General features: G+C 55.2%; 1 protein-coding gene across 3 annotated transcripts in view; it reads left to right on the top strand.

Annotated features, from left to right (window-relative positions):
- The first annotated feature begins 13,065 nt into the window (after positions 1 to 13,065).
- LOC308245571 (casein kinase I) overlaps positions 13,066 to 26,124 on the top strand; it is a 36,345-nt gene continuing 23,286 nt past the window's right edge. The window contains exon 1 of one of the 3 annotated variants that reach the window (XM_080663058.1): positions 13,066 to 13,194. The gene's annotated coding sequence lies outside the window, so the exon portion shown is untranslated. Of the gene's footprint in view, positions 13,195 to 24,134; positions 24,345 to 26,124 lie in introns of those variants that run through there. The other 2 variants (XM_080663057.1, XM_080663059.1) reach the window with 2 other exon arrangements.

Here is a 26,124-nt window from a genome sequence, read left to right as displayed (position 1 = left end):
GTGGGGACGGGAACTTGTTACTCCAGGCTGGAGTTTTGGGTTCTCTGGGGCCTGGAGGGCAGCTGAAGATCCACACCCCTCGGCCTGGTGTTCAGGGCCCCCCGTGGGGTAGGAGACCCCAGCAGCATCTCCATGCTCACTCTGGGTCTCTCTGAATCAGCATCTCCATGTTCAAGGCCTGCCTCCTCCCGGCAGCCTTCCGGAGTCTTCCAGCCAGAAAGGCTTTCCTGTCCCTGACCCCATATGCTCAGTTCATTCCCTTAGCGTTCATCCAGGATGGCTGTGTGCCCAGCCTGGCGGGCACCCTGCCTGTGCTGGGCCTTGTCTCCCCACCAAAGAGGAGGCTCGGTGGGCGATGGCTCCAGCACAGAGTGGGTGCTGGGCTCAGGTCTGAGCTGATTCCACAGAATGAGGGCTCCAGCCTCACCCTCGAGCCGTGGGAGGGAGAGAGGAGACCTTCCAGCGCCAGCTGTCGTCATTCTCACCCTGCGTCCCCTTTGCTGTCACAGCTGTGAGCCTTTAGACTACCCAGACTTTAGAGCAATTCATTCTTAAAGCAACTCACTCTTTTAATTAAGTGAATTTTATTTATTTGTTTGTTTTTGTATAGCAAAGGTGGAAATTTATTGAAGAACAAGTACAGACTCGCGTGTGTATGTGTGTGTGGGGGGGGGATGAATCCCCTAAATGAATTTATTTTAAAAGAAAACCTCTCTCCCTACCATAACTGGAAACCAGTGGTAACTTGCCTTATAAGAAGGGGAAGGTGGAAATCCACAGTGAATCAGCAGGTGTGTCTGTTCCCAGCAGGCCGCGGTGGGAACCCCCACCTGAGGCCGCTCCTTTAGAGCGAGAATTGGGAGCTGTCCACTCGCCTGCACTAAACGGAGACCTTAGTCCTCGCCAGGACCATCAACGCGGTGACCAGGCGCCCAGGAGGCACACACTGTCTCCTGCTCTTGGGAGGTGCACGGAGAAGAGGGCCCGAGGGAGGCCCAGCACACCCGCCCTGGGACCAGGGTCTGAGCTGGGTGCCTTAACACCACCTCAGTTAATCCTCAAGACAGGTGTGTGCGTGCCAGTTTCCCCCTGAGCAAAAGGGGGCACCGAGAGGGCAAGGGGCAGCTGCTAAGCGCGGGAACCCCCTCTGTCAGGTTCCAAGCCTGGCTATTTCCAGCACATAACTCAGCCTGGCCTGGACCCCTCCAAGGCAGAGCGGTCATGTGACACCGCCTCCCAGTTGCATGCCTCGTTTCCCGATTCCCGATTGTGACTGAATGTGTTCAGGGCACTTCTAGGGGCCGCAGGCTCAGACCCGAGCGTTTCCAGCGGCCAGAATCCATTTCCTTTCTGCCCCTGCACCCGCATCTCCCATCGCTTAGCACCCAGGAGTGCCGCCGCCCCGCGTGATCCCTACCGAGCGTCCCCGCCGCGACCGGTCGGCTGCAGCGCCCGCGGCGGCCACAGGGGGGCAGCAGGCGAACGCCCTCCCCGCCGCCCGCCGCCGGGGTTCTAGCCCCAGTGGGCACCAGCGGACCCTGCGGGAGCGGGCGGGGGGCGGGGAGCGTCTGGGAGAGGAGGGACCTGGGCCTGGGTGTGGCCTGGCGCCACCCCACGCTGGGACCCCGGGCAGGTAGTCTCGCTCCTGGAGCCTCCGTTTCCCCATCTATCAATTGAACTCGGCCAGGCCGCCTGCCAGAGCCTCTGACCCTTTGACCCTGGCAACCCCTGAGCGAGCTGTAGTAGCGAATGAAAAGGGGCTTTTTCCCTGCCGTCCGCAGAGCACAGAGCGGGGTCCTGACTGGGTCTGACAGCCTCTCAGGCGGGAGAGGAGGTGAGTCCCCTGCAGTCACACCTGACCCTGACCCCGTGTACAGGGATGGGACCTGAGCCCCCAAAGGGGAGGGGCTTGCCCAACTCTCCCCGTGCGGACAGGCCCCACGGAGCCTCTGTCTGACCAGTGGCCTTTCCAAGAGCCTCCCTCCAGGTTTAAGGTCTGAGCAGCCCCCCACCCCACCTCTTACCTTGATTTGGAAAATTAAGCCAAACAAGAATTGAGAAGAGAGAGGCGCCGGAGGTTCGGTGGGAGGGTCTGCCCCAGGGACCTGGCCTGCTGCCAGGACCTGCCTCGGGGCCAGCCCAGCACAGGACCCCTCCATCTCCCTCAGGCCACAAGAGGAGATGAAGACACGGAGGTTCAGAGTAGGTCAGAGGCAGGGCCAGGACTTGAACCTGTCTCTCCAGGCCTGTCTGCACCACTGAGCTGTCCGTTCCCATCGCAGGGCAGGAAGGGGCAGGGGGATATTTGCTGAGCTCCCACTCTGGCTGGAGTGCTCGCCTCACTGGGTGCTCCAGCCACCCTGAGCCAGCACCACCGGGCGCCCCCTTACAGGTGAGGGCTGAGCAAGCCGACTGGGATTTGAACCCATACCTGGCACTGAGCCTCGGGTCTGACCTATCCCCTGGGCAGGGACCCTGCAGGCTGCTTTCCCATGGGCCCCAAGGGGAGCGGGTTTCTAGGGTGGCCTGGGCAAGTCGGAGTACCTCCCTGTGCCTCGGTTTCCCCCGCCCTACCCACGCAGAGCCCAAAAAAGTGCTGAAGAGAGGCTTCCGGCCACTGGTGTTGGGGGAGAGCAGCGTAGGCCAGGCTTCCCGGACGCCCCAGGCTGGGTGAGAGGGGAGGACAGACACAACCAGGGCCACCAGGGGCTGTCGTTGTCATGGTGATGGTGCCTCCGTCCTCCTCCTCCACCCTGCACTCAGACCCAGGCAGTGGCCTCCAGGGACTGCCCTAGTAGGAGAAGTACGTCAGCAGGAGGCCAGAGATTCCTCCCCTCTTCTTCACCATCATCATCATCATCATCATCATCACCATCAGCCACCTCAATCAAAGAAGTTCAAAGCATTTCCTCCTCTGGCCCAGGTGCAGCCGGCTCTATGGAAGCAGGAGCTGGGTGAGGCGCCCTCTGGGGCCCCCTGCTGGGGCACAGGGAGCCGGCCGGGCCTGTGACAGCGCATGAATTCTCAGAGGAGGGGGGCCTGTCCTCTGAGCTTTAAGAAACAGGCCTATGGCTCCACGCCTGTGGAACCTGTGGTGCCTGGAGGAGTGAAATTCGTAGCGACAGGAAGCAGAAGGGTGGCGGCCCTGACCAGGGAGGTTAGTGTTAGCGGGCGGAGAGTTTCCATTTGGGAAGATGAGGGTGGTGATGGTTGCACAATGTGAATGTACTGTAGTGCCACAAACCGTACACTTAAAACTGGCTGGCCCTAGAGCGTTGGCCTGTGGACTGAAGGGTCCCGGGTCAAGGGCACGTGCCCAGGTTGCAGGCTCGATCCCCAGCAGGGGGTATGCAGGAGGCAGCCAATCCATGATTCTCTCTCATCATTGATGTTTCTATCTCTCCCGCTCCCTTCCCATGACTTCTTCCTCATAGTCATCCATTACCCCAACACCTCAGCCTCTCCCTGAGACCCCACCTCCCCACGGTCACACTCCAGGCCCCCAAGACCTCTTAGTCACCGTAACTCAGGGAGTCTTAGAGTCTTACAGTTTTTCTGACCCCCGACCCCAGCTGTCACTCACACCCTGGCCCTTAGGTCTGTCCTCTGCACTGGCTGGACCCTGGGAAGGCGGCTGGGGGGAAATTCCTAGGACCCCCATGGTCTACAAGATGCAGTCCAGAGGTTTGGGTCTGGCGTTGAAGACTCCGGGTGCCTGGCCCCAGCTGACCTCTCCCATCGCCCCTGCGGGTTGCTGGGCCAGGCCCTGGACTTGCCCCGTGGGTACTCGTGCCCACCTTAAGGAGCAGCCACCCTGGCAGGAGCCTCTGCTCCCAGAAGTCCCCGCCCTGCTCATTCCTTTCTTTGCCTTTGCCCCTTCCTCCATCAAGGCCCTTTCCCATCCTCCACGGTTGACCTTGCTTCCTCCTCTGAGTGCCTCCTGTGCTCGCTGGGGCACCTTCCTGACGGTCCACCAGCTTCCACAGGCAGGGTCCCCTCTCCACAAACTCCAGCCCTTCCTGGCGCCAGCACACAGTAGGGGCTCAGGGGCCAGCACACAGTAGGGCCTCAGGTGGAGTCTACCCTGCTGAGGGATTGGTGTAAAGCAGCCTTCACACTGTTCTCTTCATCACCGCCATCATCCCACCCGCATCATTGTCAAGAAGTTCAGAGAATTCCCTTGTCTTGGCTCAGCAGGAGCAAGTGGGGCTGGAAGAGAGTCCAGAGGTGCTGTGTGGCCTCAGGCCAGGGGCTCCCCTCTCTGGGCTTGGGTTACAGCCTTCTAGGAAATGTGGCCTCCGGGCAGCTGGTCCCAGGGGACATGCCCTGTCAGAGAGCAGTAAGGGCAGGGAGAGGGAGTCATCAGGGGCCATGATGTGGGTGGGGCCGCCGGGGACAGGGCCAAGGCCAAGGCCATCATCCTCACAGCGGCGCCCACACTCACACACACCCAGAGCCATGCTCCTGCCGGGGCCTCTGGAATGTCAGGGCGGGGCCAGAGCTTCGTCACCGCCATCAGCTCCACCACCATCCTTTGGTCACACTGTCCTCTTCATCACCGCCATCATCCCATCCGCATCATTCCTCATCATAGACAAGGAGTTCAAAGAATTTCCTCTCTGCAGGGCACCTCTGCCCAAGGCACGCCTGCTCTCTGCATGCAGCGGCTGGACCCTGGGAAGGGGCTGGAGGGAAGCCCCTGCTCTTTGTCCCTGAGCTCCTCGGGGACAGCCCAGGAGGGGAGGGGAGGTCCCATGGGGCCTGGAGGGCAGCTGAAGATCCACACCCCTCGGCCTGGTGGTCAGGGCCCCCAGGGGGGTAGGAAACCCCAGCAGCATCTCCATGCTCACTCTGGGTCTCTCTGAATCAGCACCTCCATGTTCAAGGCCTGCCTCCTCCCGGCAGCCTTCCAGAGTCTTCCAGCCAGAAAGGCTTTCCTGTCCCTGACCCCATATGCTCAATTCATTCCCTTAGCGTTCATCCAGGATGGGTGTGTGCCCAGCCTGGCGGGCACCCTGCCTGTGCTGGGCCTTGTCTCCCCACCAAAGAGGAGGCTCCAGCACAGAGTGGGTGCTGGGCTCAGGTCTGAGCTGATTCTCTTCCTCAGGGAGGGGAGGAACCCCACTTTACTGAGCACCTGCTGTGTATCAGGCACGGGCTTTATCCCCACAGGCTTCAAGGCATCTTTCTCCATCTTTTGTTGTTGTTGTTTTGTGTGTTTTTGTTAATCCTCACCCGAGGATATTTTCCCATTGATTTCTAGGGAAAGTGGAAGAGAGAGGGAGAGACAGAGAGAAACATGGATGTGAGAGGAACACATCGATTGGTTCCTCCTGCACGAGCCCTGACCAGGGCCTGGGCCACGGAAGAGCCTGCAACTGAGGTACGTGCCCTTGACCCGAATTGAACCCGGGACCCTTGGGTCTGCAGGCCGACGCTCTATCCACTGAGCCAAACCGGCTAGGGCTCTTTCCCCATCTTACAAAGGGGAAACTGAGGCCCAGAGGTCATGAGTGCAGGAGGTGAGACAACACGAAGGGTTCTCACCTCAGTGTGCTCACCCTCTGCCTCTAGGGAAACAGCAGAAAGAACAGTCTGCGCTCTGACAGCGGCCCCTTTCCGAGCCCAGGTCCCCGTTCCCCTGCCTGGTGGGTGGGTGACCCGCTGCCGGGAGGCAGCTGCAGTGGTTAAGGGCTGATTCGGGAGCCTCCCTGCCTGGTTCAAGGCCAGCTCAGCCTCTTATCACCCCTGTGACCTTGAGCAAATCTCTGACCTCTCAATGCCAGGGTTCTCCAGCCGCTGGAGGGGATGCTGAGTACCAGCTCCCGGCTGGCATGAGGCTGGCATGGGCTAGCCGGGCAGGATGTGCAGAGCACTAGTACAGGGCCAGGCACTCAGCAGGCGCTCAATGACTGCCGGCTAACAGAGCGAGCATTTCCTGCCAGGCCACGGCCTCCTCCTCCCTCAGTGCCTCCCGACCATCCTCCCAGGCCTCACAGCCTCCCAGGCCTCACAGCCTCCCCTCCTCCTGCCAGGTGAGGGCCAGCTACCTCCCTGCACCTCCTCACCCCAGACCACGCCCTCCTGAGATCAGGGCCCAGGTGTCCTACCCGCCCCTCCCTGCCTCTGAGGCTGCCCAGGGCTAGCCCCGACAGGCCCTCGGGTCTGCTGATGGTTGGATGAGCCAAGTGCACATCCATTTCCTCCTCCCACTGCTGCCGGCCTCAACGCCCAGGACTCTGTGGAATCTCCCCTGACCTTCTGCTGCTCCGTCTCACAGCTCAGGCCTGTGCCCTGCAATCCTAGATCCTCCCAGCCCTCTTCCCTCTGCCCTTCAAGCAAGGGAGGAGCCCCCCCCCCCCCAAATCTCTTCACCACCCTACACACCTCCTGGTCTCAGCCGTACCCTCCGGGAGCCTGGAGTCCTGGCATCCCCTTCCCACTGGCTGTGTGGTGCTAGGCAAGGCCCTGCCCTCTCTGAGCCCCGAACATCAGCTGTAAAAGGAGGAAAAGAGCCCACCCCTTAATGGATTGCTCTGAGGAGTACCGACAGAGGGTGGGGAGTAAACTGTGAAACTGTGAAGGCCGGTGCACCTGGGAGACCCCATTAACGGCGGCGGCGAGATGCTGGCAGGAAGGGGAGTGGAGTTCGGAAGAGCTGGCGGGGGCGGGGGGGTGAGGGGGGCGGCAGGAGTCCCCCGTGGTCAGTTAGAAACCCCTCCCCTCAGAACTGAGCTGAAGGTCCCAGCAAAGGAGGGAGGCTTGTCCTTTGGCCTTGGAATCGGAAGCCTGGGGTCAGTCAATGAGCTAAATAGCTCGTCCTGCCGGGCCTGCGCCCTGTTCCGGGACCAGTGCCTCTACAGTTTCCGTCCCAGACAGGTGGGTGCAAACCCCTCGCCTCTGCCCAGTGTGAACCAGGAGGCAGCATGGCTGCTGTGGGGTGGGGGTGGGGTCCTGGGGTGCCAGGGGAAGGGGGCCCAGGACTGGACTTGGGGAGCAGCAGCTGCTCAGAGTAAAGCTGAAACTGTAGGAGTCGCCGTCTCCCCCAGAATCTCTGCGTCTCGAAAGCTTCAGAGACAAATTCAGTCTTGAAAGAAACTGCCACAATTCAATCAGAAAACTGTCCTGTGAATTTAGTCAGAGAATCACTTAATTGAATTTCTTTCCAAATCCAGGCTTATTCAAAAAGCCAGGGAGCCCCACCGCCTGCTGCATTTAAAGTCAACTCCCACATTATCCAGTGAACAGGCCAGTTGAGTCAAGTCCCTGATAAGTCCAGCCCGGAGCCATGCCTGTCCCATGACCGCTCATTCAGTCGGCTTATCCCCCCTCCACTGTCCTCATCCATAGGTGAGAATATTCATCAGCTTTATGCTGATGTGCAAAATGAGCTTTATTCTGTTAACTTCCTCTGTCCTTGGGTGGGTTGGCAAATGGCACTTAATTGGATTTCTGTTATCTGTCTCACTAAGTAGGGTGATTTAAGCTATTTTGTTGTCGTTTTTGTCGTTGATTTCAGCTATTTACCCCGTGGTTGGGGAGAAGTTCAAACCATTTACTCTTAAGTGTCCCCAGTTTAGGGAAGATAGGATTTACTAGATGGCTGCAAACTGCTGTTTAGCAATCTGCCTCAGTTTCCCTATTCCTGGCATCCTGGCTTACTGGCCTGTCTCACCACCACCTTTACCTGAGTTTCAAAGACCTTTGTATTTCCTTTTCTGTGAACAGTCTGTTCACATTCTCAGTCATTTCTAACCTAGAGGCCCGGTGCATGACATTCGTTCACTGGGAGGTTGTGGGGGGTCCCTCAGCCTGGCCTGCGCCCCTGGGGAGCAGGCCTAAGCCAGCAGTCTGACATCCCCCATGGGTCCTTAGGCTCCCGCCAACGCCGCTGTGCTCGCCAGCCATGAGCCTGGCTTCTGGCTGAGCAGCGCTCCCCCCACCGTGGGAACGCACTGACCATCAGGGGGAAGCTCCTGCATTGAGCGTCTGCCCCCTGGTGGTCAGAGCGTATCATAGTGACTTGTCGTTCTGCAGTTTGGTTGATTTGCATATTAGGGTTTTATTATATAGGATTATATTGATGGCATTTTTCTTATTGGTTTCTAGGGGTTCTTTATATATTAAAGGCATGCTTTACAAATATTGTTATTCAGAGAAATTCTATGCTCATAGAAGCAAATACTTATATATTATCATGGGCACTTTGAACTAGTGTTTGCTGCAGGTTCTTTTTTTTTTTTTTTTAAATATATTTTATTGATTTTTTTACTGAGACGAAGGGAGAGGGATAGAGCTAGAAACATTGATGAGAGAGAAACGTTGATCAGCTGCCTCCTGCACACCCTCCACTGGGGATGTGCACGCAACCAAGGCACATGCCCTTGACCGGAATCAAACCTGGAACCCTTGAGTCCACAGGCCGACGCTCTATCCACTGAGCCAAACCGGTTAGGGCTGCTGCAGGTTCTTTTCACTCAATGGTCCAGTGTCTGAGGGGGACCCCTCCGGTCAGAATCTACGGGCTGGAGCTGAGGACCTGGACTGGTGGCCTTCTCCTTTCTGGGGTAGGAGCTAATGTCCTGCAGGTCTGTCTCCATCAGTTTTTCTAAGGCCTTTGAGGGAAGGGACCATACCTGGGTACAGCATCCAGGCCTCTCACAGCCCATTGAACCCTCATCCTCAGACTCCTAGTCCAGAGCTCTGGGCACGCCTCATTATAATATGTCTGCATATTCTCAGTATGCGATGGGCCAAGCCACACCCTCTCTCTCTTCCTCCTTCCCCAGGGCAGACATTTGTGAGAGTCTGTCCAGGTGAGGAATAGAGTCTTTGGCTACAGCTCAAATCACACCTCAGGCCTTATTCACACAGTGGGCTCATGCCTCTGCCTTTACTCCCTGGGGCAAACTCCTACACATACTAAAGGCCACGTTCCAGGGATGGTCTCTCAGGGAAGACTTCTGTGCCTCCCACCTCCTTCTCTCTGTGGTCCTGGTCACCTCATCTATCTCTATATTGATGGAGTAAGAACTATGTTTTCCCATTTGTCTGTCCTCCAGAATCTCTTAACATGAGTTACCATCAATGGCAGGTCCCTACACCATTTTGGGTCTTAGTTTCCTCATTTGAAAAAGGAAGGTCAAGATGTAAAGCCAACCACAAAGGGCTGTTGAGAGGATTCAATGCAATGAGTCAGTTCATGTAAAACAGTTCATGTGCGAGGCATACAGCAAGGGCTAATATGTGGCAGCTATTAATTAGTACTAACCCTGTGACCTTGGGCACATCACTTCTCCCTCTTTTTTTAAAAAAATATATTTCTTATTATTTCAGAGAGGAAGGGAGACGGAGAGAGAGAGAAACATCAATGATGAGAGAGAATCATGGATTGGCTGCCTCCTGCACGCCCCACACTGGGGATCAAGCCTGCAACTCGGGCATGTGCCCTGACCGGGGACACACCGTGACCTCCTGGTTCATAGGTTGACACTCAGCCACTGAGCCTCGCCGGCTGAGCCTCTTCTCTTCTTCTCGCCTGTTTCCTTCTCTGTAAACTGAAGGGTGAAACAGACACGGCCCATGATCATCAGTGGATGCTAAAGCCACTGGGTGACATGTTGATGGGGAGCTTTGAAAGAGAAGGAGGAGGCTCACACCTAGAGCCACTGATCCCCTTAGCATCACTCAAACGTGGAGCAACCCACCCCTGTGGCTCCTGCTCTGAGGCATGGGAGGGCACAGCATCATCTATGAGGTAGTCTTGATAAAATAATTGAATCCAAATCAAGCCTCCAGTTTCCAGAGTCTGAGTCTGATTGCCAGTTTCTAGGAAATTTGGGGGATAATGGAGCATGATAAAAGACACAACAGGGCCCTGGCTGGTTTGGCTCAGTGGATAGAGCGTCGGCCTGCGGACTAAAGGGTCCTGGGTTCAATTCCGGTCAAGGGCACCTGCCCGGGTTGCAGGCTCGGTCCCCAGTAGGGGGCGTGCAGGAGGCAGCCAATCCATGATTTTCTCTCATCATTGATGTTTCTATCTCTCTATCCCTCTCTCTTCCTCTCTGAAATAAAAAATGTATATATATATTTTTAAAAAAGACACAACAGGGATGCAGTCCACCAACCGGAGACTGTGGGACACTCAGCCTGGAATATTATTCAGCCACGAAAAGGAATGAAGCCCTGATACATGCTACCACATGGCTGAGCCTGGGAAGCATTAGGCGGCATGAAGCCAGACACAGAGGTCACATGTTTTTTGATTCCATTTATTGAAACATCTAGAATAGGCAAAAGACAAAAGCAGATTAGTGGGCACCGGGGGCTGGGGGAGGGAGGGCAGAAATAGGGAGTGACTCCTGGTAGGTTTGGGGTTTCTTTTTTGGGTGGTAAAAGTGTAAGGGAATTAGATAGTGGTCATGGTTATAAAACCTTGTGAATCTACTAAAAGCCCCAGAATTGTACACTTTAACATGGTAAATTTTATGGTATGTGCATTATAGCTCAATGAAGAGAGAGAAATTAAAAAGATATATCAATCAGATATAATATGTAGGCCTTGTGTGGATACTGATTTAAACAAACCAATTATAAAAAGACATTTTGGAGACAAATTAGGGAAATTTGAACATGGACTACATATGAAGTGATTTAAAGAAAGAGATGGTGTTACTTTTGCTATGTGTAAAAATGGTATTGTGTGTGTGTTTTTGTTTGTTAACGAAGTCCTTAGCTGTTAGAGACAATTACTGAGGTATTTATAGGTGAAATGACGTGGTCTCTGGAATTGCCTTTTTAAAAATGTATGTGGGGTGATGGATGAAACAAGAATGGAAAATGTTGATACATTATAAAAATTCGTGATGGGTATAAACGATATTTTCTTTCTTTTTACTATTATTTAAATGTCCAGCCCTGGCTGGTGTGGCTCAGTTGGTTGGAGTATCATCCTGTGTACCGGAAGGTCCAGGGTTCAATTCCTGCTCAGGGCACATACCAAGGTTGTGGATTTTATCCCTGGCCAGCGCGAGTGTGGGAGGCAATTGATCAATGTATCTTTCTCACATCGATGTTTCTCTTTTTCTCCCTTCCTCTCTAAAAATCAAATTTTCAGAAACATTTCAGAATAAATAAAATGCCCATAATAAAAGATAAAGCAATAAGAGATTAGCTTTATTTTCTGGCTGGTGTGGCTCAGTGGTTGGTTGAGCGTCTACCTGTGGACCAAAAGGTCACGGTTGATTCCCCGTCAGGGCACATGCCAGGGTTGCAGATTCCATCCTCAGTAGGGGGCATGCAGGAGGCAGCCAATCAATGATTCTCTCTCATCATTGATGTTTCTATCTTATCTCCTTCCTCTCTGAAATCAATAAAAAAATATTTTAAAAAAATTGTACACTTGAAACCTATATACTTTTATTAACCAACTAGAGGCCCGATGCACAAAGATTTGTGCAAGAATAGGCCTTCCTTCCCCTGGCTGCCCGCACTGCCTTCGCTCCGTCCTGGAGCCGCCTTTCCCCCTCTCACCTTGTCGCATCAATTTGCATATTCCCTCCTTATTGGCTGTGGGCACTGCCATCTTTGTCGCGGAGTTATGGTCAATTTGCATATTCCGTCTTTATTAGATAGGACTAGAGGCTCAATGCATGAAATTCATGCAAGGGGCTCAGCCACCCCCACCCCATCCCTGCCTCCTTGGCAGCCGCCTCTGCCTCAGCCCCCGACTGCCCAGGCTTCGTCTGGAAGGACGTCTGATCTAATTAGCATATTATGCTTTTATTATTATAGAAGAAGATGTCACCCCAATAAATGCAATAAAAATTTCAAATAAATTGTTTTGCTTTTAAATACAACTGTAACCCTGCTGTCACCACGCATTTATATCCTGCTTTTATCCTCTTACTATTTTAACAGACTTCCTCATATTATTCTAAGCTGTTTGTAAACACAACTTTTAAAAGGTTGCATAATATTCCATTGTGTGTGCCATTCACCACACTACCCCACGCTCAGTCCCCTCCCTCCCATTAGGTGTTAACTCTTAGACTAATTCCAAATTCGCCATTATGAGGACCTCCACAATGAACACCTTTTCTGAATTACTTCCTCGGGATCGATGTCCAGAAATGGAATTCCAGGTTCCAATGGCAAGCACATTTGTAAAGCTCGTGGCTAGGTGCAACCTAATGGCCTTTTCAAAGAAGTGATGCCCTTTATTTTATCTTATTTTAAAATATTTTTATTGATTTCAGAGAGGAAGGGAGAGGGAGAGAGAGACAGAAACATCAATGATGAGAGGGAATCATTGATGGGAGGCCTCTTGCATGTCCCCCACTGGGGATGGAGCGGGCAACCCAGGCATGTGCCCTGACCGGGAGTCGAACCATCGAACTGCGATCTCCTGGTTCATAGAGCGACGCTCAACCACTTTATTGTTGCTCACCCTTTATTTTTCCACCACCAGCAGGCTGGCTTTTTCAGTACAGAACTTGGCTAAATAGAAACAATCTCAGATCATCCAGAGATGGAAACGGTTTCCTAACAGTAGGTGTCAGGTGCCAGGGCAACTTTCTCCAACCCCCAAGGGCTGGGACCACACCTCTGGGGCACTCACCCGCCGGTTTCCTGAGCGGGAGGGTGGGAGGTCTGGTCCGAGAGAAGCATCGAGCGGGAGACGCAGACAAGAAGCCACTCACTCAGAGAATCGAGCTCCCCCTTCCCTCCGGGATCATTCCTCACCCCAGGTGATTTGAGCCTGCAACTTTGTAACCCGGGAGGTGGGAGGTGGGAGGTGGGGTCGGGGGTGGGAAGGATTCTCGCTCTTTCGCGGCTCCTCAAAGGGACCCTGGCTCTAGAAGAGAGGGGCCTCCCGGTTGAGCCCCCCCACCCGGAGGGCCGCCCAAGGAGGTTCCCTTTGGCAGGCGCGGCTGATGGCCGGGGGCCCGGCCCACGTGGGGCGTGCGTATGGGGTAAGTGTCCCCAGCACCTCACCCCGCAAGCATGAGAACCACGAACCCCCCGAGGGCCAGGAAGGAGGGGCGTGGCCTGACCTTGGGGCGGGGCTGCATGGTGACGTCACCGCCCCGCCCGCTCGGCGGGTTTCCTCCCCCAGCGCGCGGCGTCCCGGCGGAGTCCCCACTGGGAGGAGAGGTGTGCGCTTCTCGCTCGGAGGTCGGCTGCGCGTGCCAGGTGAGCATGGGCAGGAGCCCTGCGTGGGGTCTGGGAGGAGGGTCCAGGGTGAGGGGCCTCACTCCACGGAGAGAGGGGCTCTGGTCAAAGCAGCGGGTCCCAGAGACGGAGCTGCGTGGGTCTGGGGAGGTGCTGGTTGCTCCCCAAACTCCTATCGTGGCCCGTGGTTCTAGTCCTGAAAGCATAGGCTCTGGAGGGGTGGGGAGGGTGCGGAGTGAGAGAAGAAGGAAGGAGCGGGTTTACAAACATCTCAGCCACAGATGTGTTTATTATTTGTCCGTGAGAGCTTTGCTTCGTTGTAAAAGCTGCAGGCGCTGACGGACTAGTTGGCACGTGGAGAAAAGTAGGAGAGAGAGCATCCGGGTCCTCACACACAGAAAGGCCCGCTGTGGGGTTGGGTGTCTTTCGGTCTTTTCTCTGCACCATTTTAGTATACATCGATTATACTTTATTTACAACTTTTGGGTCTTGCTTTTCCCCTCTTAATGTGGTGTCATAAGCATTTTCTCGTGTTGTTCTTAGTCACTTGTGTGTGTGTAATTATTATTTTTAATGGCTGCCTAATGTTAATTTGAGGGATGGGTACCATTCTAAACACTTGGAGGACAGATTCGGGGGTGAAGACAGGGAGGCGTCGTAGGAAAAACATGGGCTCTGGGTCACGCCGGGCCCTGCCTCCAACCGCGGGATCTCGGGAGAGACCTTTGCTCTCTGAGCCTTGGTTTCACATCTGGGAAATGGCCACATGAAGCTACTTCCCCAGGTGTCCTGAGGATTAAGCGAGCTAATTTATATAGAAAGTCCTCCCCTGCCCCCCCACATGTTGATTCTGGCAGAAAAAAAGGTCCACATGTTTGTGATCTCTGTCTTCTCCGTGGTGACGCTGACTTCTCACCATCTGTTCTGGGTTCGGGTCCCCTTCAGCAGACGCGCTCCACCGGGGCAGGGCCAGGCCCTCAGCTCTGCTCCCTATCCCTGGATTATCGCTGGATTATCGCTGGATTAGTGATAATTGCATCTGCATCCAGGCGCCGGGCTCTGGGCTACGGCTTTAGGTCCATTATCTCTTTCAATCTCCTGAGGTGGGTGTTGGTGCCACGCCCATTTCTAAGATGAAACTGAGGTTTCGAAGGTTCTACAAACTCCCCAGCCACAGGGCCCAGAAGTAGCTGATTGAGGATTTGAACCCAGCAGGTTGAAGCAGTTCTCTCTGCTTCTAAATGAGAACGCCCTGCAGGGATCCTCAAACGCTAATGCGAACCTCAGTGGCTCCCTGTCTGTAAAGAGTCTTTCTGAGCGTGCATTTTGTAATCGCATGTGTATATATTTGTTAGGGCGTAGGCGTGGGTGTTTTGCTGGGCTAATATGTACGTTATAAAACATACATCAAAATGGAATTTTTGGAAGGCTAAGATTAACAACTAAATAAGAATATAAATTCTGGTCCCCCCCCCCCCACACACACACACACCCCATGGATCCCTTAGGCAACTTCCTGGGCACGGTACCTGCTTTGGAGACAGCTCTGTCAGGGTCTCCAGAATCCCTTGTATGCTTCCAGAGTGAGTGAGCAGACGCACAGGGTCCTGAAGGTCCAGGGGACACACGGAGTGGGGGCCTCAGATACCCGAGCGGGTCCCAGTGGGCACACACTGAGGAGGACCAAGGCAGCCTGGGGCACAGTGCCCAAGGCAGGGAGCGGCTCCTGGGGGTCTGGAAGGGTGAATTGGAGTCCTCAGAGGCTTTATGAACATTAGGTCCGATTCTCTTAAACTCGCTCAGGCTCCGGTTTCCAACAGGTAGAACAGGTGGGGTGATCTCCAGCTCAGAGGATTGTGGTAGAATTGAACGAGACCCAGTGGTCAGTGCCTGGGGCGGCGCTTGGCACACCGTCCGATAAATGCTAGTTTGCTGGTTCTCTCCCTCTTCCCTTCCACGTGAAAACTCAAAGCTGTTCTGAGCAAAACCAGTGGATCGGCCCCATATTCAGGTGCTAGAGATGGAAACCTGCTGCCTCCTCCTTCCTCTTCAGCCTTCTCCGCCCCCACCCCCCTCCAGGGTCCCATTCGACTGCTCTCCCCAGAGTGGCCCCTCACCCCCAAATGTCTGAGTTTCCTACCATAGAGTGTCCACTCAGGCTCTTCCTCCCCCGCCTTCCACCCTCCAAATCTGCCCACCTTCAAGCCCTGCCTCCTCCTGCCCTCCCCAGGAGCAACTCCCAAGTTTCTCTCTAGCAGGGGCTTGGGGGCCCGGCCGGTGTGGTTCAGTGGTTGAGCATCAACCTATGACCCAAGAGCTCTTAGTTCAATTCTGGTCAGGGCACATGCCCAGGTTAAAGGCTTGGTCCCCAGTGGGGGGCATGCAGGAGGCAGCTGATCCATGATTCTCTCTCATCATTGATGTTTCGATTTCTCTCTCCCTCTCCCTTCCTCTCTGAACTCAATAAAAATATATTTAAAAAAAAAAGGGGGGGGGGCTTGGGGCAGTCTGGTTAGAGGTGGGCTCAGGGACCTGTCCGGATGCTATATTTGTGTAGCGCTTCATGTAAGGTTAAGAAGATCTTGGCTAGCCCAGCCGGCATGGCTCAGTGGTTGAGCGTCGACCTATGAACCAGGAGGTCACGGTTCGATTCCTGGTCAGGGCAGATGCCCAGGTTGCGGGCTTGATCCCCAGTGTGGGGTGTGCCGATCAATGATTCTCTCTCATCATTGATATTTCTATCTCTCTCTCCCTCTCCTTCCTCTCTGAAATCAGTAATATATTTTAAAAAAAGAAGATCCTGGTTATGCACCTCATGGGATACCCTGGGGGAGGGGGAGAGGGTTGGCTTGCCACCCCTTGGTGCCTCCACTGCCCCAGGTTACGTGGATCCGTGTGTGGCACTCACTGTCTGGCATGTTCTCTTTAGCATCGCTGGTCCATCTCTGTGTGCGTGTATGCACATGCTCAGCTTCCCCAGTGGCTCCTCACCTCCTGGCAAGCAGGGCCCTGGTGGACCGCTCAGGCCCCTAAGGAGCTGGCATCAGGAGATGTTTGTGGACAGACACGTGATGTGGCGAGGAGGTGATGAATTGCACCAGCTGGGCTGCGTTGAGAAGTGTTGTGGGAATTGGGATTATTAGCCGTGGCAATCACCTTAATTCCGGGGCCCAGCTAATGAGTGGTTGTGTCCTGGGAATAGCATTCCTCGAATTCCCACAGGATGGAAGGAGCAAGTTTTAGAGAGAGTTGGCAGTGGTATAAACAGGGAGGTTGTGCCCAGGCGAGGGCCCACTGTGAGACCCAGTGGTGGGGTGGGGAGGAGCCATAGGCCCGTCCCTGAGGGACTGAAAGTGCCAAGCCCTGACCCCACCCGCATGGTCACACACCTGAGGCAGAATTCGTTAATTGCACAATTATTATGGGGCACCCATTACCAATTGGACACCCACAGGAGCACTTATAGGAGGGTTTCTTTCTCTTGGAGCTTATGAAGGGCATGAAAATGAAAAAAACAACAACAACCCACAAGTTAATGTTTTCAGCCTATAGTAAGTGCCATAAGGAAAATAGGGCAGGCGTACCCAGCAACAGGGAACAGAGGGGAAGGGGGCCCACTTAAGATTGTGTGGTCAGTTCTGGCCTGTGTAGCTCAGTGCTTGGAGCATCGGCCCGCACACTAAAGGGTCATGGGTTTGATTCCCCATCAAGGGCACATACCTCGGTTGCTCGGTTGCAGGTTCAATCCTGGCCCTGGTCAGGGCAGGTGTGGGAGGCAACCAATTGGTGTTTCTCTCTCTCTCTCTCTCTCTCTCTCTCTCTCTCTCTCTCTCTCTCTCTCTCTCCCCCCCTCCCTCCCTCCCTCCCTCCCATTCCCTCTCATCCTTCTACGCTCTCTAAAAAATCAATGGGAAAAATATCTTCGGGTGAGGATTAACAAAAAAAAAAAAAAAAAAAGATTATGTGGTCCGCCCTCGTCCGGTAACTTGGTTACAGCATCATCCCTGATACCACAGGGTTGCAGGTTTGATCCCCAGGCAGGGCTCATACAAGAATCAACCAATGAATTCATAGATAGGTGGGACAACAAACCTCTATCTCTCTCTCCCCCTCTCTCCCTTTCTCTCAAAATGAAGGAAGGAAGGAAGAAAGGAAGGAAGGAAGGAAGGAAGGAAGGAAGGAAGGAAGGAAGGAAGGAAGGTTGGTTGGTTGTGTGGTCAGGGAAGGCCTCTGTGATGAGGTGACTTTTGAGTTGTGACTTGAACCATGAGTGGAGGCAGCCTCTGAAGAACTGAGGGGAGGTACTTCCAGGCACAAGGAGCAGCAAGTGCAAAGGCCCTGGGGTATGATGAAGTGGGAGAAGACTGGGAGGAAGCAAGGTTCGAGATGAGGTCTGAGAGGCAGGTGGGAAAGAATATGGACTTCACACGGAGGCCAGAGGGAGCCGTGGGGTGTGATCTCACCAACCAGCAGACCTCTGTGGTATCCAAGTGAAAGATACACATGTGAGAGGTGGCTGGTTCGAAACACAGCTGGGAGGCAGAGTGGATGGGAAGTGCACATGTTCTGAATATGGGGGTGAAGGCGGGGAGAGGACCCTTTCCCACTGAGCCCAGATGTGTGTGATCTCCAGATCTTTCTCCACAGAGTACCCCAGATGTGGAACGTATAGGCCTTCCCTGGCCAGTGCAGCCCTTAGTTTACAGACAGGGAGACTGATGAAAGAACTGTAGAGGGCTCCTTGTCCAGCCCCGCACAGGGGGCTGTGATTCTCCTAGTTCCCTTGGAAATGCGGTGGCTGAGCTGGCGCTCCTCTGGCCCCGGTCCAGGCCTCCCGCTCCCCTGCCCTGCTGCGTCTCTGCTGAAGATGGAGGACGAGGGAGGACCACTGCCGGGGAATGGCCTTGCAGGCAGAGGTGGGTGGGACGTCGTGGAAGGGTCTGGGGGCACAGAGCTGAGGCCTCGCTGGGCAAGGAGGGTGCACAGGGCAGCATCTTCAGGCTGGCAGGTCTGGGAGCACCTCTCAGAGCGGAGCCGGTGAGAAGAGGAAGAGGGGAGACCCCAGAGAAATGTCTGCAGGGGCCTCCTAGAGCCAAGACCACGGGGAAAAGCAGAGGGTGGGCAAGGCCAGTGGCTCCCCCGGGCCACATAGGTCTGTATGCCTTCACCCCACCCACCTTGAAGGGGCTGGTGGGGCCCCTCCAGGGCAGGGGAAAGCAGGAAAGGAAGAAGCTGGAGACGAAGACTGTGATGCTAGAAGGTGGAGCGGGGTGGCCCAGATGTCACTCCGTGTGCTCCTCAGAACAGTGATCATGTCAACTTCTTGCTCTTACTCGGGGCTTCTTCTGGGCCACGTAGTTTTTGTGGACGGTCATCTGTATTATCCCCATCTACCAATGAGAGTTTAAGGAACTTTCCTAAGGTCACACAGTTAAACGTGGCAGTCAGCATTTGAAGGCAGCTTCTTTAAATGCACACACACACACACACACACACACACACACACTAGTAGCCCTGCGCACGAATCTGTGCGCCAGTAGCTCTCTGCGGGGCCTGGCTGCTCCGTGCCCGCGGCCCAGGGGCCCATCCATGGCTGGGCGCGGAATGCATTCCGCCAGGCTGCTCACGCTGCCCGGTCTCAGTGGCCACCACCCCCCGGGACTGGGGGACTCTGGTGGGGCTGAGAGGACTGGGCGCCACCATCTTTGTGATGGAGTGATGGTTAATTTGCATATTACTCTTATTTATTAGGATATTTATTGATTTCAGAGAGAAAGGGAGAGGGGGAGAGAGAGAGAAACAGCAATGATGAGAATCATTGATCGGCTGCCTCCTGATTGAGCTCGCAACCTGGGCACATGCCCCCGACTGGAATCGAACCCGGAACTCTTCCTTCCGCAGGCCAACGCTCTATCCACTGAGCCAAGCCAGCTAGGGCTGAAGGCAGCTTCTTAACTACTGTGGGCTCCCGCCTCGGGCTCCCTCTGTGACCTTGAGCACAGCCCCCTGGTCTCAGGCTCCCTGCTTGTGAAATGGTGGAGGTGGCGTAACGGAGGCCCACAGGCCCCTGTGGCTCTGGACAAGAACCCAGAATTGCTTCTCTAGTGGAGGGGCCCAGGAGTCTGATGGAAGGGGTGGGGACTTGCCTAGAACTATGTTCTTTTCCACGTGCTGGGTGACATGGTTAAGGGTGTGGGGTCTGCCAGGCCACTGTCTCCGCTGAGGGTGGATGTGAGGGTTGAATGAGTGAATGCAGAGGGCCTGGCACACAGTAGGTGCTCAGTAAAATGATAGCTCTTAATGTCTTATCCGAGAGAGGGGAGGATGCCCCTTCACATTTCATGCATTCGCTCTCTCGGCAGGTATTTGTCCAGTACCGCCTACGTGCCAGACACTGTCCTTGGTGCTGGTGACAGTGCCCCAGATAGCTTTAACTCCCTGCCTTCACGCAACTTACTTTCTGGTGAAAGACTCCGACCTGCTCCCCCAAATAAATCAAATGAGTGCCACAGAGAACACGTTAGTGTGGTTCGGGGAGGCAGTGCCCTGCGGGCTTCTCCATGAAGTGACTTGAGAGTCAGACCTGAGGGAGATGAGGGAACAGCATACCAGGCAGTGGGAACAGCCAGGGCTAAGGGTGGATTGCGTAGGACCAGATGTGTAGTAACATTCTAAACGCCGGTGCCCACAGCTAAGACTCGGGTTGCAGATCCCTTTGGGAGGACTGAAATCTTTCTCCCCGTCACTGGCTTCAGCGGTGATATCCTTATTATCTCATAGCAATTCCGGGGCTGTCCTCAAGGCCCCCAGCCCAGTGCTCTGGGGTGCCAAGGAATCAGGTATATATTTTTATTTACTTACTGATTTATTTTTGTTAATCCTCCCCCAAGGATATTTTTCCACTGATTTTTTTTTTTAAAAGAGAGGGTGGGCCGAAACCGGTTTGGCTCAGTGGATAGAGCGTCGGCCTGCGGACTCAAGGGTCCCGGGTTCGATTCCGGTCAAGGGCATGTGCCTTGGTTGTGGGCACATCCCCAATAGGCGGTGTGCAAAAGGCAGCTGATTGATGTTTCTCTCTCATCGATGTTTCTGGCTCTCTATCCCTCTCCCTTCCTCTCTGTGAAATATCAATAAAATATTTAAAAAAAAAAGTGCTTATCACTAAAAAAAAATAAATAAAAAAATAAAAATAAATAAAGAGAGGGTGGGCCCTAGCTGGTTTGGCTCAGTGGATAGCACGTCGGCCTGCGGACTCAAGGGTCCCAGGTTCGATTCCAGCCAAGGGCATGTACCTTGGTTGTGGGCACATCCCCAGTGGGGGGTGTGCAGGAGGCAGCTAATTGATCTTTCTCCCTCATCAATGTTTCTACCTCTCTATCCCTCTCCCTTCCTCTCTGTAAAAAATCAATAAAATATATTTTTTAAAAATAAAGAGATGGTGGAAGGGAGAGGGAGACACAGAGAGAAACATCGATTGGTTGCCTCCTGGATGCACCCCGACCAGGGCCAGGGAACCTGCAACCAAGTTACATGTTCCTGACCGGAATCGAACCTGGGACCCTTCAGTCCATGGGCCGATGCTCTACCCACTGAGCCTAACCAGCCAGGGCAAGAATCAGGTATACATTTCAGATGGTAAAGGTGCTGAGGGAGTGCCACTCCTGGCCCCGTGCAGAGGAGCTGAACCCCAGGGTGGGGCCCACAGTGAGCTGGGATTTCACTGGCACCTCTTGCTCCAGGCCTGCTTGCATCTTCTGGGTGGTGGGTGGGTGTGCAGGGTGGGGGTCAGGGGGGTTCAAGCTGGCTACACCCTTGAGTGGATTCCCAGAAGGGATCACTGAGAATCCAGTCTGGAGAGGAGCCCGGCACGGAGGCTGCTAGAGCTCAGTAAGGGAGGTTTCTTTGTCTTTGGAACCGTGTTAATTCCTCCGCTGGCTTTTGTGTCTCCTTAGAGCTGAGCGGCAAAGCTCTTGGGAAGGATCTTTGGTCGTTGAGGGAAGTAGGAAGGAAGATAACTTGGGTCCACAACACAGCTAATTAGGGGAGGGGTTTGGGGAGGTTTCAAAAAATTTTTTTTAATTGATTTTTTAGAGAGGGAGGAAGAGAGAGAGAGAGAGAAACATCTTTGCGAGAGGGAAGTATCAGTTGGCGACTGGGGATCAAACCGAACCTGCAACCTAGGTATGTGCCCTGACCACCAGGATTCAAACCCAGGACCTCCCCGTGCACAGGACTAGGCATCAACCACTGAACCACACGGGCCAGAGCGAGGAGCTTTTTCCAAGGGAGACAGTGGGTAGGGACCGCAGGAGAGAGGAGGAGCAGGCCTTTGAAGGGAGGAGTGAGTCTTTTCTTTTAAAAAATATATTTTATTGATTTTTTTACAGAGAGGAAGGGAGAGGGATAGAGAGTTAGAAACATCGATGGGAGAGAAACATCGATCAGCTGCCTCCTGCACACCTCCCACTGGGGATGTGCCCAACCAAGGTACATGCCCTTGACCGGAATCGAACCCGGGACCCTTCAGTCCACAGGCCAACGCTCTATCCACTGAGCCAAACCAGCTAGGGCATGGAGTGAGTCTTAAGACTGGTTGGTCCAGGGAACCCACCAGGATCTTCAGCCCAGATGGTGGTGATGGTTCCAAGTTCTGGAATGGGGAGGGGAGCATGTGACAAGATAGGGAGCAGCCGCTGGTGGTGGATGTGCACCCGTAGGCAAGCACTCTAGGAGCCTCAGATTCCCTCTCCTTAAAGAACAGAGAAGGATTTAATCTGTTGTCTGAGAGGATTAAGTGAGATAACCACCTCTTCCTGTGCCAGGTGCTCGGCATCGGTAGGTGCTGGAGAAGGGCTAGTTCCGTCCAGACAGGGCGGGCCAATCACTGGGAGGCAGGACCCAGGCGGGAAGGTTGGGGTGGTGAGGATGGGGGTGCAGGGGTGCTCTCCACCTCGGCTCAGCGTGGCAGGGTCTCTCTGCCTGTGCCCCCGCCTGGGCACCCTGTCTCACTTTAGGAGAATGTGCAGCCATGGGGAGGGCTGGCATCCCTGACACTGGAAATGGAGGCCCAGGAGTCAGTGTCAGTGAGACTGGGATGAAAACAGGCCACAACGGGAAGGGCACTGGTGGCTGGCCTCCAGGACAGGGCCACACTGGGGACCTCCAGGGGACGAAGGGAGTCATGAATATGGGTAAAGCAAGCTGCTGTGAGGAAACAAGATGGGACCCTTGGGCTGTCACCAAGGAAGGTGGCTGCTGCCCACGCCAGCCACGTGTGGCCAGGACCCTGGGCGTTTGGACCCAGAGTTGCCTGTTCTCCCAGAGCTTCAAGAAAAGTAGGGAATAGGGACTTGTGATATGAAATCTTTCCATTTTAAAACATTGGGAATCAATTAACAAAATGAAAGAAATAACCAAAACCACCAGGCAGGCCAAGCAAAACCCACTCCCTTGGCTGGTGACACCTGTGGCCCACCCCCACCCCCTCCGCCCCCTCTTCTGGCAAAGGTGGCCCTGAGCGCGGGTCCCAGTTGCCTGCTGCAGACCCCTCCCGGGAGGCCCGTCCTCACTCTCCCGCTCTTGGAAATGAGCTCATAATAGATTCAGCTTCCCAGGGACCATGGGGAGAACAGAGCCATTCTGCTGTGCTGTGTGGTCCCAGGCAAAACCCTTCCCCTCTCTGGGCCAGCTTCCTGTTGTGCACACACAGCCTGGTCTGTGGGATTCCCACAAGTCTGGACAGTGTGTGACTAAATCCCTCAGGCTCTAAGGATGCAGTTATTATGGAAGTGACTCTTCCCAGGAACCACGCTTCCGGCATTGGGCGCTGTGCACTCTGCATGTTGTGTGTCGGTCACAATTGTGCGTGTGAATGATGTGTCATCATGTGGAGCTTTTCATGGCCCAATGTAAATACCATTATTTTAATAACCCTGCCCTGGAACCTTTCATGGCTACTCTGGAAGCCAGCAGGAAGCCTAAATAATTCTCCCAGCGACCCGGGGAGGGGGTCCTTCCCCATGTGCAGATATGGAAGCCTAAGCCCAGAACACAGGACCCTGACTCAAGCGCTGGTGCAAGGCAGTGTGTGGGGTCCCGGCGGAAATGAACGGGAAAGGAATCTGCTGTGTTCATCACAGTTTGAGCTGCTGGGAGAGGGCAGAGGGAGAAGAAAAATGTCCTTGCTTTTGATTTTTTCTTGGGGCGGGGGGAGAGAGGAGCTGAGCCCTGGCTCCCTCTCTGGACCTTTAGTCAAAATCCTTCCATCTCTCTCTCTTTTTTAAAATATGTTTTTATTGATTTCTGCGAGGGAGAGAGAAACATCAATGATGAGAGGGAATCATTGATGGGCTGCCGCCAGCCCACAACTCAGGCATGTGCCCTGATTGGGAATTGAACTGTGATCTCCTGGTTCACAGGTCGAGGCTCAACCACTGAGCACACCGGCCCCACTTGTCCTGTCAAATCTTTCTCCCCAGAATCAATCGGGCCTGTGGTCTCTGCAGCACTCAGAGCCGGAAGTCGAGTGAACCCCAACTCTCTAAACATTCTCCTTTTGCAGTAAAGCGTGAATCCAGTGGCCTGCGGAGGGGCCTGTTATGCTGTGAGAGAGTGCGCCCAGCGGGGGGCCGGGGAGGGGTAAGACGATTTGGGTCTAGAACACCCCAGCTTTTTGTGCGCCCTCCTCCTCCCCAACCCACCCACCTCGTTTTTTGGGGAGGTCAGTGCCTGTGTGTGCTCCCCGGCCCCACCCGGGAGACCTCGTTCCTGCAAGGTGCTCCTCGCGTGGTTGGGGGGCCGTGCTTTCCCGCTGTGGCCCCCCAGCGTCCCCGGGAGCGGAGGGCACGGGCCCTTTAAATCCTCCGGGGCGGCGGCGAGCCGGGGATGACATCAGCGGGCGGGCCCGGGCTCAATGGGAGCCGGCGGGCGCGCGCGAGGCGGGAGCGCGAGCCGGCGGCGGGGGCGGCGGGCTGGAGCGCCCGGAGGAGGAGACGGCGGCGGCGGCGAGAGCCCGAGCCTGAGCCCGGCCAGGGCGAGCGGAGCGCGGCGGCGGGGCAGAGAGCCTGGCGGCCGGGCTGCCCCGCGAATCCTCCCGCATCCGGCCCGGCGGGCCGCTCCCGCTCGCGGCAGCCCCCCGAGCAGTGGCCCGGCACCGGCGCCCTCCCGGCGGGGTAAATATTGGGGGACCTGGGGCTCGCGGAGGGGCGCAAACCCGGGGGGAAACGGGGCTCTCTCCGCCTCTTTGTTTTTGCGCCAGAGGGAGGGGAGGGCGACACCCGCGCGTTGCACTGGGGAACCGGGGGGAGGGGGCAGCCGGGCGCCGCCCGCTCGGCCCGCGAGGACAAAGGCGCCGCTGAGGCCGAGAGGAGGAGGAGGAGGGTGACTATTATTTTGCTGGCTTGTAGGGGGATGGGGGAGAGGCCCCCCCAGTCCAGCCCGCCTCCCCCTCCCCCAGCGTGGACCCTTTAAGGTCACAGCCACCCCTCAGCGGCCACCCCAGGCTGTGATTTGGGGACATTGAGGGAGGGGGTCCGGGTCTGGGGTGCTGGGGGCACCCGATACTGTTCATTCGAGCTTCTCCGTCAAACCCTGGGCTTCTGTCTGTTTCGCCGGACAATCAGCAGCGCCTCCCCCTTCTCCCCTGGCTTGGTACTTCGGACTGGGGGGTCAGCAAGGCTGCTCCCGGAGGTGGGATGGGGCGCCTGGGGGCCCTGAGATTGAGGGGGTGTGTAGTCACCCAGCCACCGAGTCTGTGTTCCTTTGTGGAGAGAAAGAAAGGGGTGGGGGTTATTTATCAGCTCGGATTCTCCCATTTCTGCCTGGGAGAAACCCATGTTTTGCAAGTCTCTGTGGAACCTAAAACTCCGTGTGCGCCGGGGTGTCTCCAGAGGGAGGATTCCCAGGCTCCATCACAACCAAACTCAAAGTGGGGTGGGCCCCCTCCCAACTTTGCCTTAGTTTTCCTGCGTATTTGGGCGCAGCCTCCCTCGGGGTGAAAGATCTGGGGAGAGGGGAGGGGGTCAGAGTATCTAAGTTGCACCCCCAAATGTGTTTGGGCTCTTTTGCCTTCTGTCTGGCATGTTCCTCCAGTTTTTATTTTAATGGTCCAGAGACAAGGGCCCTGGCTGGGGGCCGGTGTGTTGGGGGGCGGACAGGGAGTAAGAAAACTGTGTGTTGTGTCACTTGGTAGTTGTCTAATTGTAACTCGCTGAAACTCTGGAGTCTTCCTGTCTGCCTTTTTTTTTTTTTTTTTTTTTTAATACTTCGTTTATTGCCCCCTCCCCCGCCCCGGAGGGAGAAGCAGCACAGAACTGGAGAGCCTCTCCCATTCCAGACTCAATCCTTTCTCCTCTCCTAGGGGAGGCTGCGGGAGGGGAGGGGGGGGGCGGGGGTTGCTGGGACAGTCCAGGCTCTGGCTGGGGTCTGGGTGGCCAGCACAGAGCAGGGTCGATGGTTTGCACCTTCTCTTCTCCCCTTCCCTGCGGGCAGCCCCGTGAATGGGGAGGGTAGGGGGGTCATGTGCGTATATTTATGTAAGACACCCAGACGGAGGGCATGGGTATTTATATAACCTGGCGTGGGTATTTATGTAATATAGGATGCGGGTGTATTTATGTTCCTTTTCCGAACCTGCGGCTTTCCCGGCTGCCATGTGTGGTCTATGAATTGGCGTTGGTGGAGCACAGACGTGGGGCGGGGGGGCTGTGTGTGTAGGCCCGCACCCCCTCCCCCAGCAGGGCTCCTGGTGACTGCCTGCTTTCCTTCTTTCTTGGAGTGTACACCCGGGACGGTGTGGATGCGCGGTGTGTGGCGTGTGGGTTTCCTGCAGATGTGGACGGAGTGTGTGAGCTGGCAGCCTGGCACCTCAGCTGGGACCGGCCAGGCGTGTGCGCAGAGGCCCGTGGTTAAAAGCCGAGTTTGGCCAGCTCTGGGGTGGAGACTGCTTCCTGT

The sequence above is a fragment of the Plecotus auritus genome (assembly GCF_963455305.1).
Source record: "Plecotus auritus genome assembly, chromosome: 3".
Classification (NCBI taxonomy): domain Eukaryota; kingdom Metazoa; phylum Chordata; class Mammalia; order Chiroptera; family Vespertilionidae; genus Plecotus; species Plecotus auritus.
This window is presented reverse-complemented; position numbering and strand designations above follow the sequence as displayed.